At 45.2% G+C, this 12,182-nt stretch overlaps 1 non-coding gene across 1 annotated transcript; it reads left to right on the forward strand.

Annotated features, from left to right (window-relative positions):
• Nucleotides 1-1,819: 1,819 nt before the first annotated feature.
• Nucleotides 1,820-1,891, forward strand: trnac-gca. The gene has a single exon. It is a non-coding gene; the product is annotated as a tRNA-Cys (tRNA).
• The last annotated feature ends 10,291 nt before the right edge of the window (nucleotides 1,892-12,182 follow it).

Genomic DNA, 12,182 nt, shown 5'->3' on the forward strand with positions numbered 1-12,182 from the left:
AGGAACCCAACCACTCGAACCCAGCCATTAAAAAGGGGCGGTGTATTGGCTCAGTGGTAGAGTTGCTGCTTTAAAGCCCTGTCCCATGGTAAGAGTTCATTCCAAGAGCTCTCCCGAGTTTAAAAAAAAATCAAACTCGTGGTAAGCACGGAGAATTAACGTAGCGGGTACGTCGGAGCTCGGGGACGTTTCTTAGCGCCTTGTAACTCTAACGGCAGGTACTCGGGAAGACTCGCTAATGGCAGGTAAGCACGGGAAGACTCGTGAAGATTTTTCAACATGATGAAAAATGTCCACGAGAGCCCTGAGTACCGACGAGTGACCATTACCATAAATCTCCGAGTTCGAATCAGGGCAAACTTGGGAGACCTCTTGGAATTAACTTGTACCATGGGGCAGGCTTTTACAGCGCTGCCAGTGCGGGAGACACGGGTTCGATCCCGACTACGGGTGCTGTCCGTCCGGAGTTTGGACATTCTCCCTGTGACCTGCGTGGGTTTTCTCCAAGAACTTCAGTTTCCTCCCACACTCCAAAGACGTACAGGTTTGTTGGTTAATTGGGTTGGTATAAATGTGAAAATTACCCCTAGTGTGTGTAGGATAGTGTTAATGTGCAGGGGTTCGCTGGTCGGTACAGACCCGGTGGGCTGAAGGGCCTGTATCTCTAAACTAAACTATACTATGTAAGACAGGCACGAATAGAAGGCTATGTCAATAGAATTAGATGAACAGGAGTGAGAAATGTAGCTATGTAGAGCAAAGACATTGGCATTGGACTGAATAGCCTTTTTCTGCATTATAAATATGTTTCAATACTTTGATTGGAACCAATCCACAGAGAAACCAGCAAGCACATTTTTAACCCAAATTTGGTGAAAAGCTGGCTAATTTCAAACATGTGCAGGAATTAAAACAGATGTATTGCAAATGGATCATTATCATTTCATTTCATTTCAACATTATCATTATAGTGAATGATAAGCGAAAACATCCTTAAGAGATAATTCTAGACAGTAAGGACAAATAAATAAAGTTAAAAATGTGACCTTAACATGGGGTAAAAAGCAAATGAAAAACCTAGTCCAAATCTTACAAGGAAAAGGAATGGATGTAACATTACTCAGAAAGATATCAATAGATTTATTAGAATGATAAAGAGATATGGAGAAAAGTATAAATCAGAGTCAAAAGGTAGAATGGAAATAAATTGTTATGATGGAATGCAGTAAAGCATTCCAATTCTTCACTATTACTGCCTTGTTGCCTGGTTTCTTCCAGACTCTGTGCTACAGGTCTCTGAGATCCCTATGCTCCTTCACCTCTGACCTCATGCACTCTTCCAGAGGCTGGAGGCAGGAAACATGTTCCCGATGTTGGGGGAGTCCAGAACCAGGGGCCACAGTTTAAGAAGATGGGGTAAGGCATTTAGAACGGAGATGAGGAAACACTTTTTCCACAAAGAGGGTTGTGAGCCTGTGAAATTCTCTGCCTCAGAGGGCGGTGGAGGCCGGTTCTCTGGATATTTTCCAAGAGCGAGCTAGATAGGGCTCTTAAAGATAGTAGAGTCAGGGGATATGGGGAGAAGGCAGGAATGGGGTACTGATTGTGGATGATCAGCCATGATCACATTGAATGGCGGCGCTGGCTCGAAGGGCCGAATGGCCTACTCGTGCACCTATTGTCGATTGTCTATTCTGAATTTAGTTGTCCCACCGTTGGCATCTGTGTTCCCAAAATCTGGAATTTCTTTCCGAAATCTTTACAGATATCTGGCTCTCCCTCATTCAGTCACATCTGTTTACAAAGTTTGTGGTCATCTGGGGGTATAGCTCAGTGGTAGAGCATTTGACTGCAGATCAAGAGGTCCCTGGTTCAAATGCGGGTGCCCCCTTCAAAATTGATTTGATTAGTACGGGTGCAAGGGTTATGGGGAGAAGGTGGGAGAATAGGGTTAGGAGAAAGATTCCCATGATTGAATGGCGGAGTAGACTTGATGGGCCGAATGGCCCAATTCTGCTCTTATCACTTATGGCCTTCAGTTTTAATACCTCCTTCCAATGATTTACTGTTAATTTTATTTTGATCTAACTGCTATCATGCACCATTGGATACAAAAGGGGTAGATATAAAGTGCTGGAGTATCCCAGCGGGTCAGGCAGCAACTGTGGAGAAAAAGGATGGGTGATGTTTCTGGTTGGTATAGAAAAGGGGTAATATGAATCAGGTTAGTAGTTTAGAATGCCATATATGAAGTGCAGGATCTTAAAATGTAATTGTTGCCTTAAAGCTGCTATCATAAGGTCATAAGGAATAGGAGTAGAATTAGACCATTCGGCCCATCGTCTCCTGCTTTCTCCCCATAACCTCTAAGAATCTATCTATCTCTGCTTTAAATATATCCACTGACTTGGCCTCCACAGACTTCTGTGGCAAAGAATTCCATAGATGCATCACCCCCTGACTAAAGAAATTTCTCCTCATCTCCTTCCTAAAAGAATGTCCTTTAATTCTATCTTTGTAAGTACAGTGTCTGTTAGCAGTCTGAATGGCAAACTCTTTGCAAAGGCTTCTTGAATCCAGCTGGAGGACAAATTGTAATAAATAGTCACCTTCATCAAAGGTCCTGAGCTATGGTGAGCTTCCTTGGTACTATAGTCAAACATCGAGCCCTCTCAGCTACAGCTTGAGATCTGCACAGCAACAAGCTCCTGTCTACTCATCCATAAGAAGGATCCTCAGCTTTCACAGGGGACCTTCTCGGTGTATCAAACACCTATTAATTTCTCGTATCTTGGAGCCGACTGAGTTACATTGGAAAGTAAGGTCAAACTAGTGGCAGGTTTGTTCCCCGAAGCTCAGATCTTGTCTGACAGATTCTCTTCATCAGAGAACCTGTCGGCCGGGATCCAGCTTCGGGGAACCCCAGACAGGAATGCCCGACAATATTTCCTTTCCAGTTTTTCCAAAACAGAAAAACATTTTCCACAAAAAGTTGACAGTGTATTTTTATTAACGTGGTGCTCTAGAAGGAACTAGAGCTTCCCATTTAAAATATGGCTGGGAAATTGAAACACTTAAATAGGGAAGATATTCCACAATTACAAAGAAGTAGAGAATACGAGATTGTTTTCTCTGGTGGTAAATTGTTAATAAGGGAGCAAGATGCGTACCTAGAAGAATGAGTGGAGAGGTTCAAGATTTTTCCTCCTCACATACACTAATTAGAAGGGAGATTGCACTATTCCATCGTTTTTGAAGCAAGAATCATAACAGCATTGATACAGAAAGTAGACAAGGCCTAAAAGTGTTCTGAAGTATTCAGGTACATGGTGTAGATCAGTGCATGCTCCTTTAACATAGTGACCTCACCACTACTAACCACTCCCTATTATCTTCAGTATAACTGTAGCCTCCCCACGTCCCTCTCGCTCTCTAGCTCCAGTGACAGACCATGGACAGCTAGGGCACGGTGTGTGTTTTATACCAGTGTCTATAATAAAACATGTAGTGAAGACCACGCGTGTTTGGAAGTCATTACACATGGGACTCCCTTCAGTTTAGTTTATGGTCACGTGTATCAAGGTACATTGAAAAACGTTTGTTGCGTACTAAGCAGTCAGCAGAAAGACAATACATTATTACAATCAATGAATTTACAGTGTACAGATACATGACAAGGGAACAACGTTTAATGCAAGGTAGCCAGCCATGTCCGATCAAGGATAGTCCAAGGGTCATCAACGAGGTAGATAGTAGTTCAGCGCTGCTCTCTGGTTGTGGTAGGATGATTCAGTTGCCTGCTAACAGCTGGGAAGAAACTGTCCCTGAATCTGGAGGTGTCCGTTTTCACACTTCTATACCTTTTGCCTGATGGGAGAGGGGAGAAGAGGGAGTTGCCTTGATGTGACTCATCCTTGATTATGCTGCTGGCCTTGCCGAGGCAGCGTGAGGTATAAATGGAATCAATTGAAGCCTGAAGAAGGGTCTCGACCCGAAACGTCACCCATTCCTTCTCTCCAGAGATGCTGCCTGTCCCGCTGAGTTACTCCAGCTTTCTGTGTCTATCAATAGGTTGGTTAGTGTGATGGCCTGTGCTGCATCCACAATTCGCTGCAATTTCTTGCGGCCCTGGATGGGGTTGTTCCCAATCCAAGCTGTGATACATCCTGATAAAATGCTTTCTGTGCACCATGGAACAATGGTATGACTCCAGTCCAGTCGCTTAGTGGACTGTAGGCTCCTTCAGCAGGTTCCTAGAACTGTCAATCCGCGAGGACACCAGATATTTGTCTGGATTTTCCCTGACAGTTGTATGTTGCCATCTAGTGACGTCCCTCCATATTGCTGAACCTTTATATGTTCAGTGGAACTTTATTGACACATGTACCGAGGTACAGTGGAATTCTTTTTTGCATAGAGTTCAGTACAAGTATTACTATGCATAAGCACATCTTAAGTATAGTACAAGTGTATAGAAATAGTACAGTGAGGCAGTATACAAGAGTCATCAGGTTTGACGCCATTTCCAGTTGATGTTTAGAACAGAGACGAGGAAACACCTTTTTTCACAGAGAGTGGTGAGTCTGTAGAATTCTCTGCCTCAGAGGGCGGTGGAGGCAGGTTCTCTGGATGCTTTCAAGAGAGAGCTAGAGAGGGCTCTTAAAAATAGCAGGGTCAGGGGATATGGGGAGAAGGCAGGAACGGGGTACCGATTGGGGATGATCAGCCATGATCATATTGAATGGCGGTGCTGGCTCGAAGGGCCGAATGGCCTACTCCTGCACCTATTGTCTATTGTCTATTGTCTGTTGATGTGAGTGCAGAGTTCTTAACCTCACCATAAAGGCCCATTGTCCGGGTAGCGTGGCAGGGTCGGCGTGGCCAAAGGTGGCCGTTGGTGTCCTTCACTGCTGCTCCACCGCTCCATGCAGCTGCAGGTCATGCGCTCAGTCTCTTGGAGCGGCACCCAGTCCAGCCGAGCCCACCCGCTGCAGAGCCTCCGGCGGCCCGCCGCACCATCGAGGTGTACCGCACAACCTCCTGCGGGCTCTGCCTCATGGGGCACCGTCCAAACCAGCTGAGCCCCAGGCCGTAGCGGCCCACTCCGCTGCCGGGGTGGACCACGCTACATGTTTGGAGTTGTTCTGTTTTCCTGGCTCTCAGCCAGATGTAGAGTCTTGTCAAATCAAGCCAAGATTCTCGATTTATTGAGTGTAAGCGTTAATTATTGAGAACTTCTCCTGGAGGGACGAGGGACTGCAGATGCTGATATCCTGAGCAAAAAACAGACTGCGAAAGAAACTCAATAATAATAATAATAATGGATGGGATTTATATAGCGCCTTTCTAATACTCAAGGTGCTTTACATCGCATTATTCATTCACTCAGTGTAAGCTACTTCTGTAGCCACAGCTGCCCTGGGGCAGACTGACGGAAGCGTGGCTGCCAATCTGCGCCTACGGCCCCTCCGACCACCACCAATCACTCACACACATTCACACACATTCTCACACAGGCAAAGGTGGGTGAAGTGTCTTGCCCAAGGACACAACGACAGTATGCACTCCAAGCGGGATTCGAACCGGCTACCTTCCGGTTGCCAGCCGAACACTTAGCCCATTGTGCCATCTGTCGTCCCAATAGGTCAGGCGTTAATTATAGAGGGAAAGGGATGAATGACATTTTGGGTTTGGACCCTTCTTCAGATTGTTTTAATTTCCATCTTATGGACTTTCCCATTCCATTGGTATGCAACTGATTTACCCAAGGCCCAGGTATTTTAGTTGCAGGTTGCGCGTGCAGGTTTGAAGTATCTCAAACCTAACCATCTAAAATCATGGCATCTTCCCTCTTCCGAAACAACAACAGTGATATCTTTCAGGGCATTCAATGCAGGGTTACACAATGCAAAAGGACATTTCCCTAAATACCAAATTGGCTTACTGGCTGATGTGGGGTGAACTGGCCAAGCTTGCAATGGGCTTGCAACATTGTCACACAAGGCCAATTTGATTCTGGTTGTGTTGGAAAAGTCAGTTTTAGAGTCAACAATGGATATTTCCCCATGAGGAGAACCAGAAAGCATCCGCACTTCTAGAATTTGGAAAAGCAGGAAACTCCTGCTGAATGATATGGTGAGCCGAACAATCGGTGTAAGACATGCAGTTTCACCACACTCCAGATCACCTTTGAACTGCTCTACAAGATGATAATGTGAAAGTCCTACATCCATGAGTACAACTCTCTGATTTTAGCAACTGTGCTCCGTTGACCTCCGTTAATAGCAAGTTCAAGGAAAATATGTCATCTTCTTGGTTCAAGTTCATACGTTTTAGGAGCAGAATTAGGCCATTCGGCCCATCAAGTCTACCCTGCCATTCATGGCTGATCTATCTTTCCCTCACAACTCCATTCTCCTGCCTTCTCCCCATACCCCTGATGCCCGTACTAATCAAGAATCTGTCAATCTCTACCTTAAAGAAATAGAAACATAGAAATTAGGTGCAGGAGTAGGCCATTCGGCCCTTCGAGCCTGCACCGCCATTCAATATGATCATGGCTGATCATCCAACTCAGTATCCCGTACCTGCCTTCTCTCCATACCCTCTGATCCCCTTAGCCACAAGGGCCACATCTAACTCCCTCTTAAATATAGCCAATGAACTGGCCTCAACTACCCTCTGTGGCAGAGAGTTCCAGAGATTCACCACTCTCTGTGTGAAAAAAGTTTTTCTCATCTCGGTTTTAAAGGATTTCCCCCTTATCCTTAAGCTATGACCCCTTGTCCTGGACTTCCCCAACATCGGGAACAATCTTCCTGCATCTAACCTGTCCAACCCCTTAAGAATTATGTAAGTTTCTATAAGATCCCCTCTCACTCTCCTAAATTCTAGAGAGTATAAACCAAGTCTATCCAGTCTTTCTTCATAAGACAGTCCTGACATCCCAGGAATCAGTCTGGTGAACCTTCTCTGCACTCCCTCTATGGCAATAATGTCCTTCCTCAAATTTGGAGACCAAAACTGTACGCAATACTCCAGGTGTGGTCTCACCAAGACCCTGTACAACTGCAGTAGAGCCTCCCTGCTCCTATACTCAAATCCTTTTGCTATGAAAGCTAACATACCATTCGCTTTCTTCACTGCCTGCTGCACCTGCATGCCTACTTTCAATGACTGGTGTACCATGACACCCAGGTCTTGCTGCATCTCCCCTTTTCCTAATCGGCCACCATTTAGATAATAGTCTGCTTTCCTGTTTTTGCCACCAAAATGGATAACCTCACATTTATCCACATTATACTGCATCTGCCAAACATTTGCCCACTCACCCAGCCTATCCAAGTCACCTTGCAGTCTCCTAGCATCCTCCTCACAGCTAACACTGCCCCCCAGCTTAGTGTCATCCGCAAACTTGGAGATATTGCCTTCAATTCCATCATCCAGATCATTAATATATATTGTAAATAGCTGGGGTCCCAGCACTGAGCCTTGCGGTACCCCACCAGTCACTGCCTGCCATTGTGAAAAGGACCCGTTTACTCCTACTCTTTGCTTCCTGTTTGCCAACCAGTTCTCTATCCACATCAATACTGAACCCCCAATGCCGTGTGCTTTAAGTTTGTATACTAATCTCTTATGTGGGACCTTGTCGAAAGCCTTCTGGAAGTCTAGATACACCACATCCACTGGTTCTCCCCTATCCATGCTACTAGTTACATCCTCGAAAACTTCTATAAGATTCGTCAGACATGATTTACCTTTCGTAAATCCATGCTGACTTTGTCCAATTATTTCACCACTTTCCAAATGTGCTGCTATCCCATCTTTAATAACTGACTCTAGCAGTTTCCCCACTACCGATGTTAGACTAACTGGTCTGTAATTCCCCGTTTTCTCTCTCCCTCCCTTCTTAAAAAGTGGGGTTACGTTTGCTTCCCGCCAATCCTCAGGAACTACTCCAGAATCTAAAGAGTTTTGAAAGATTATTACTAATGCATCCACTATTTCTGGAGCTACTTCCTTAAGTACTCTGGGATGCAGCCTATCTGGCCCTGGGGATTTATCGGCCTTTAATCCATTCAATTTACCCAACACCACTTCCCGACTAACCTGGATTTCACTCAATTCCTCCAACTCCTTTGACCCGCGGTCCCCTGCTATTTCCGGCAGATTATTTATGTCTTCCTTAGTGAAGATGGAACCAAAGTAGTTATTCAATTGGTCCACCATATCCTTGTTCCCCATGATCAACTCACCTGTTTCTGACTGCAAGGGACCTACATTTGTTTTCACATATCTATAAAAACTTTTGCAGTCAGTTTTTATGTTCCCTGCCAGTTTTCTTTCATAATCTATTTTTCCTTTCCTAATTAAGCCCTTTGTCCTCCTCTGCTGGTCTCTGAATTTCTCCCAGTCCTCTGGTATGCTGCTTTTTCTGGCTAATTTGTACGCATCATCCTTCGCTTTGATACTATCCCTGATTTCCCTTGTTATCCACGGATGCACTACATTCCCTGATTTATTCTTTTGCCAAACTGGGATGAACAATTTTTGTAGTTCATCCATGCAGTCTTTAAATGTCTTCCATTGCATATCCATCGTCAACCCTTTTAGAATTAATTGCCAGTCAATCTTGGCCAATTCACGTCTCATACCCTCAAAGTTACCTTTCTTTAAGTTCAGAACCATTGTTTCTGAATTAACAATGTCACTCTCCATCCTAATTAAGAACTCAACCATATTATGGTCACTCTTGCCTAAGGGGGCACGTACAACAAGACTGCTAACTAACCCTTCCTCATTACTCAATACCCAGTCTAAAATAGCCTGCTCTCTCGTTGGTTCCTCTACATGTTGATTTAGATAACTATCCCGCATACATTCCAAAAAATCCTCTTCCTCAGCACCCCTGCCAATTTGATTCACCCAATCTATATGTAGATTGAAGTCACCCATTATAACTGTTTTGCCTTTGTCGCACGCATTTCTAATTTCCTGTTTGATACCATCTCCAACTTCACTACTACTGTTAGGTGGCCTGTATACAACACCCACCAGCGTTTTCTGCCCCTTAGTGTTTCGAAGCTCTACCCATACCGATTCCACATCCTCCAAACTAATGTCCTTCCTTTCCATTGCGTTAATCTCCTCTCTTACCAGCAACGCTACCCCACCTCCTTTTCCTTTCTCTCTATCCCTCCTGAATATTGAATATCCCTGGATGTTCAGCTCCCAGCCTTGGTCACCCTGGAGCCATGTCTCCGTGATCCCAACTATATCATAATCATTAATGGCTATCTGCACATTCAACTCATCCACCTTATTACGAATGCTCCTTGCATTGAGACACAAAGCCTTCAGGCTTGTTTTTACAACGCTCTTACCCCTTATACAATTATGTTGAAAAGTGGCCCTTTTTGATTTTTGCCCTGGTTTTGTCTGCCTGCCACTTTTACTTTTCACCTTGCTTCCTATTGCTTCTACCCTCATTTTACACCCCTCTGTCTCTCTGCTCTTGTACCCATCCCCCTGCCACATTAGTTTAAATCCTCCCCGACAGCACTAGCAAACACTCCCCCAAGGACATTGGTTCCATTCCAGCCCAGGTGCAGACCGTCCTGTTTGTACTGGTCCCACCTCCCCCAGAACTGGTTCCAATGCCCTAAAAATGTGAATCCCTCCCCCTTGCACCATTTTTCAAGCCACGTATTCATCTGCAATATCCTCCTATTTCTACTCTGACTGGCCCGTGGCACTGGTAGTAATCCAGAGATTATTACCTTTGAGGTCCTACTTTGAAGTTTATCTCCTAGCTCCCTAAATTCATCTTGTAGGGCTCATCCCTTTTTTTACCTATATCGTTGGTGCCAATATGCACCACGACAACTGGCTGTTCACCCTCCACCTCCAGAATGTTCTGCAGCCGTTCAGTGACATCCCTGACCCTTGCACCAGGGAGGCAACATACCATCCTGGAGTCTCGTTTGCGGCCGCAGAAACGCCTATTTATTCCCCTGACAATTGAATCCCCTATTACTATTGCCCTTCCACTCTTTTTCCCCCCCCTCATGTGCCGCAGAGCCACCCATGGTGCCATGAACATGAAATCCATTGACTTTGCAGCCTTCTGTGGCAATGAATTCCAAAGACTCACCACCCTTTCACGAAAGAAATTCCTCCTTGTCTCCTTTCCAAGGTACGTAGTTCTATTCTGAGGCTATGGTCTCTGGTCCTAGACCCTCCCACTCGTGGAAACATCCTCTCCGCATTCACTCAATCGAGGGCTTTCACTATTCAATCGGTTCCATTGTAGTCCCCCCTCATCCTTCTAAACCACCGAGTACAAGCCCAGTGCCTTCAAATGCACATCATATGTTCATGTCCATTGTCCTTTTATTTGCTCTCACCCAATCCTTGATACTGAGCTAATCTACCACTAACACTCAAATGGGGTTCCTTAACTTGGTGGTTACATTCCTGGACTTGTAATCCAAAAGTCTCCCAATCCCACCAAGACAGATGTGGAATGTAAATTTAATTAAGTAAAACTGGAATAAAATAGCAATCCCTAGATTAGATTGGATCCATTTAGATGCTCAATGGTATTGCTGTCTTCAGGTTCCCACCAAAAGAAAATCACCAAAATGGACAAAGAGCTCTTTGAACATGCTATTGTAGTTTCTGCCTCATCAGGAGTGATTCATCTCGAGTGGCACGTTCCCTGACAGGAATCGCATGAGAAGATCGTGATTATCCTGTCATTACCATGGTAAATGTTTGAGATGGGCATCAAACCTTAAAGTACCAATCACCATGGCAGCCTGAGTCTTGGGCATCTTGGGCATGGACTTTGTGGGCCAAAGGCTTTGTTCCTGTGCTGTATTGTTCCATGTTCTATGTTCTAAATTACTTATGCTTCACCACTATCCGCACGTTTCAATTGTTCTTTAGTGCTACAGTAGTTACATCACTCTCTCGGAATCAGAAGATTGTGAATACAAGTCCCATTCGTTAAAAAAAAGAGAGACACGAGGAGCTGGAGTGCCTTGCGTTCCCATTTGTTGAACTTGGTGCCATGTTTGGCATGGATACTGTGGGATAACGGGCCTGTTCCTGTTCTGTACTCTTCTGTGTTCCCCAGTGTGAGCTTTTTGTCACTTCAGACCCACATTAATTTCACCGCCCTCAGGAATGCCTGGCAAGTACAATGGCACTTAACCATTGATAGTAACTGCTGGCCTTACCAATACCTCAACATCACTGGAAACTGCACCTCTCTCACTGAAGAACTGTTATCTTACCATCAAAAAATGACCCACAGAAGCTCAACAATCAAACATGAATTAATGACCCACAATACCTCAACTCTGGTCAAGAAGGCTCACCAGCGTCTCTTCTTCCTGAGGAGACTGAAGAAGGTCCATCTGTCTCCTCAGATCCTGGTGAACGTCTACCGCTGCACCATCGAGAGCATCCTTACCAACTGTATCACAGTATGGTATGGCAACTGCTCTGTCTCCGACCGGAAAACACTGCAGAGGGTGGTGAAAATTGCCCAACGCATCACCGGCTCCTCACTCCCCTCCATTGAGTGTCCAAAGCAAGCGATGTCTGCGAAGGGCGCTCAGCATCGCCAAGGACTGCTCTCACCCCAGCCACAGACTGTTTACCCTCCTACCATCCGGGAGGCGCTACAGGTCTCTCCGTTGCCGGACCAGCAGGTCCAGGAACAGCTTCTTCCCTGCGACTGTTACATTACTCAACACTACCTCGGTGATTGCCAATCACCCCTCCCCCACCGGACACTCCATCCAGCAGGAAAAATTGCACTACGATGACTGTATGTACGTAAATATATTTATTGCTCATATTCTATGTTCGCTCTTCTGGGGAGATGCTAATTGCATTTTGTTGTCTCTGTACTGTACGCTGCACAATGACAATAAAGTTTGAATCTGAATCTGAATTTGAATGAGCTTTCTTTCTGACTTTAGACTTTAGACTTTAGAGAAACAGCCCAGAAACAGGCCCTTTGGCCCACTGAGTCCGCGTCGACCAGCAACCATCCCATACACTAGCACGATCCTACACACTAGGAACAATTTACAATCGTTTAACCAAATAGAATTAACCTACAAACCTGCATGTCTTTGGAGTGTGGGTGGAAACCGGAGCACCCG

Source organism: Amblyraja radiata, chromosome 16 (assembly GCF_010909765.2).
Source record: "Amblyraja radiata isolate CabotCenter1 chromosome 16, sAmbRad1.1.pri, whole genome shotgun sequence".
Lineage (NCBI taxonomy): Eukaryota > Metazoa > Chordata > Chondrichthyes > Rajiformes > Rajidae > Amblyraja > Amblyraja radiata.